General features: G+C 35.1%; 1 long non-coding RNA gene across 1 annotated transcript; it reads right to left on the bottom strand.

Moving 5' to 3' along the window:
• Window positions 1–366: 366 nt before the first annotated feature.
• Window positions 367–3,400, bottom strand: LOC117284735. The gene is made up of 3 exons (XR_004515814.1): window positions 3,305–3,400; window positions 1,736–1,855; window positions 367–805 (listed from the first exon to the last, which is right to left on the bottom strand). It is a non-coding gene; the product is annotated as an uncharacterized LOC117284735 (long non-coding RNA).
• Window positions 3,401–4,137: the final 737 nt, after the last annotated feature.

The raw sequence follows: 4,137 nt of genomic DNA, 5'->3' as shown, positions 1-4,137 counted from the left end.
CACTACTTATTCAACTGGTCCTAATTATTATGACTGCCATAACCCCTCTATCGTGAAGCATATTTTTGAGGCAGGGGAAGCAATATAAACCATGATCCTTAGAGCCCAATTGTTATCATGTATTCTAAATTCAGTTCACATCCTAGGACTTCATCACTTTTTACTCATTAAAAATATCCCATTCATACATTCAAATACCTTATTAAAATTTGGAAAATATCCTTGATACTTTAACTCCAATACTGAAATAGTTTTTCTTTTTATTTATCAAAGCTGGTACCCTTTTCAGTCTTAAAAAGAAAAACTCATCTGTAAAGAAATTCACAGGAACACATCTAAACACTTTGAATATTCTACCACCAATGTTATGAACTTTATCATTTAAATTTCATACAGAACCATTTAAGGTTCAGAATTGCTGAGAACTAGATGGTATGCATTTGTATCTGTAGGGCTTTGAGATATTATACCTTTATAAAAACTCCCAATTCAATGTTTTTCTTTAACTTTCAGCCTTGCTGTCACTCTCCAACATTGGTCCCGATGGTCTTTTGTGAGAGATTTAATTGAAAATCTGCTCTTGTATGTGCTTTGCCTTTCGAGCATACTGAGAGGAGTGGTCTGGAATAAACCAAATGCACTATCTTGTGGAAGGCCTGTAACTTCTTTCCTCTCTCTGTAGCTTTATGGAGATAAAGCAGCTAATATTTTGAGTGACCTTCTGTGGCAGCAGTTTCCATCTGTTGTGGATTTAAATTACTATCCAAGTTCTTGCCATCTGAGGATCTGCAGGGTGCCCCTTGATCTGTCAAGCAAGCATGAGTAGTTAACACAAATAGCACACAATTTTAAAGGCAGACAGGCTGGTAGAATCAGACTCCATTTACCCATCCTTTTACTGCTTTATAAAACTAAGCTGTTACTGTCTACTGCTCTCAGACACAGGACTTTTTAAAATTCTAGTAAACCTGATCCCAGTCACTTGCCAGCAAAGTTGACTGATACTGCTACCGAAGTACATCTGAAACCAAATTTTTTTTTTTACCTTGAGTTCATTGGTAATTTTTAAGTATACAGTACAGTTACATTCATCATTGCGATCTTGTACCTTCACATGACAGATGATCTTAGTTCTCATTTTGAAGCCAAAATTTTTATGTATAATAGGTATCTCCAATTTCAGGTCAAATTCTTTCAATTTTTAAAATTATTATTTTTATAATTATGGTAATGCTATATGTCTCTTGTGGAAAGATTAGAAAATACACAAAAGAATACAGAAGTAACAATTACTCAGATAACCAACATCTACATATAACTAGGAACCTTGTCCTGTGCTTATTTTTAAATTTAAAGTTTTATTCTGCACACAATTTTTATAACATTGTATCATAAATACATTCATTTGAAGAAATATTTTAGAATTTTAATGAATCCTTATTAGCCTATTATCTGGATCCACTAATTATTATAGCCTGCTATAAATTATTTATTCATCTAATATTAGACATTGTACATTTAGTTTTCCACTTATTTAAATGGCAAATGAGCCTGCTGAAATATTCCTTAGTCTCTAATCATTTCCTAAGGGTAGGTAACCATGTTCATCTTTTAAGTTTTTAACATTCTGTCAAAGTGCTTTTCAGGAAAACTGTAATACACTGCTATATTTGCATTTTTAAGTTAAAAGTCATTTTATTATTCTACTTCCTTTTAATTAAATTAGTGTACAGACCATTCTGATTGCAACTTAGGAAGATACAGTAACTGTCAGCATGTTCTAGTCTTGGGGAAAGGATAATGCCCATGGCTTGTACTGCCACTTCTTTCTTCTGAGGACTTGCCTGATAAGGAGCTGCAAAGAGAGACATCTCTGTGAGAAGACTTCTTAGAGCATAACAAAAGCACAATTCACACTTTCTTAGCACCTTTTAGTTTAGAAAATCCTTTCATACGTTTTCATGTTAGATACATTAAACAATCTTCTTAAGATGGTGGCCTTGTGGCGAAGCTTGGGTCCCTATTTTCCCTGGTTGTAGAGGTCCTCCAGTTTTCCCCAGACCCTCTCACCATGGTAACATTCTCCTAATTGCATGGGTTCCTCCTTAGAACCTATGCCTAATTTTCTATGTGTAGTCTTGTAACCTTTTCCTTAATGGGGGCCCCAAAAGGATGAAGGATTCAGTAGCTCACAAAATATGGATCTTCTTTTCCACAGAGTTCAGGATACTAAGTGCATAAATACAGTTGCCAGGAGTTGGAATAGGAGAAACTTGTTAGAGACTTCAAGATTGGGTCAGAGAGGGAAAAATATTGTCTAAGTACAGGCTGCCAAACTGGTAACAAGACATCTATAAGGGGCCTCATACCCATTACTCTTAATACCATCCCTTTCTTAGGGGGAACACTTGCTGTATGTGATTTGTCCCTCAAGGGTTCATGTACTGAAAGCTTGGTCCTCATTGTAGTGGTGTAGAGGTGGGGCCTAGTGGGAAGTGGCTAGGCTGGCCCCTACCTTGTCTCTCTGTCTTCTTTCTTTCTTTGTGATCTCTCACTCTAACATATATATGTACCACTGTCATATCATCTGCCATAAAGTGATGTAAACAGAGGGGCCCTTGCTAGAGCCAGCACTGTGCTGTTTGGACTTTCAGCCTCGAAAATTGTGAGCTAAATAAATCTTTGTATTTGTAAGTTCCTAGCTTCAGGTACTTTGTTACAGTTACAAGAAAATTAACTAATACAAAAATTCATTTTCTTCAGAAAAATCATAGGTCATTGTCCTCCTCAGCAAATATGCTTATCTGATATATCTGAAACCCAAAGACAGGACCCAGAGACCTTATGAACAAGGTGGGGAGAGGTTAGGCAGTGCCCAAGTTGTGGATCTCATAGAAAGGACATAGTTAAAGTTTGATTAAAGTAATGTAAAATAAAATGGATCTGCAAGTTTATGTTTTGAGAGACACAACATACTCAGTAGAGATCTCAGATTATAAAGAAATTAGATATTTTAGTGAAGACTTAATGCAAGAGTATCATTGGCTACTTATTCTGCCTTGTCCCAGTTGGCTTGGTTTCATCTCTGAGTGGGATATCATCTATAATTAGGTCTGTCAGACAGGGGTTTTAAAACTTTTTGTGTCAGGAACCCTTTTGACATGATGAAGCCCAAGAATCCTCTTCTCAGAGTTATATTTTTAAAGGTGAAAAATAAATTATGATTTAAAAGAAAATCAGTTAAGCTGAAATACAACTATGAAAATACTTTGAAGCAAGTTTGTGATATAGTGAAATAGTATACCTCTATTAATGCGCTAAATGCCCAGGTTCAGATGTGAGTCCATGAACTGTCATAATATCAGTATAATGATGAGTATAAACAATATGTGGGATATCTGCAACAACTGAAAAATGACAGTCAGTGATACACCTCATACTACTGTGCTTTGTTACCTAAATTCATTTTTATTAGTATATGTTTGTAATACATTATATAATATATCATATAATATATATATAAAATCTTGATACTTTTACTTCTTCCCCCTCCCTTTTTTTCCATCTCCCTCCATCTCCAGATCCCTTTCAAATGTCCACAACGTCTAACTCTTTGTTTTATGTCATCTATCTTTATTTTGCTCCTTAAATTATTTATATTTGGGGTTTTTCATATAAGAGAAACTATGCAATATTTAACTTTCTGAGTCTGATTTATTTCATTTAGCATTATGCAAGGGAATACTAAATTTCACCTTGATGGTTATGAAAATAAGCGTGATTTCCTCCTATTTATGTTCTCAAAGCTCTTAAATTTTATCCACAGACACTTACCTACAGTAAAGATATGATTTCAAATATCTATTAGGGCAGATATGAAAGCTGAATTGCCCCCCCCCGTTCATATGTTGAAACTCTAACCCCTGGTACTTCAGAATGTGACTGTATTTGAACATGGACCCTTTAAAGAGAAAATTAAGCTAAGATGAAGTCATTAAGACCCATAGAAGTAGGTTCTAAACCAGTATTACTGGTGTCCCTATAAGTAAAGGAAATTTGACCACAGATACACATAGAGGGAAGACTATCTGTATATACCAGAAGACGAAAGCCATCTATAAGCCAAGGAGAAAGTTT

The sequence above is a fragment of the Fukomys damarensis genome, unplaced genomic scaffold (genome assembly GCF_012274545.1).
Source record: "Fukomys damarensis isolate Sample0158 unplaced genomic scaffold, DMR_v1.0_HiC HiC_scaffold_39, whole genome shotgun sequence".
NCBI lineage: Eukaryota > Metazoa > Chordata > Mammalia > Rodentia > Bathyergidae > Fukomys > Fukomys damarensis.
Note: the sequence above shows the minus strand (reverse complement) of the source record. Positions and strands in the feature narration are given on the sequence as shown.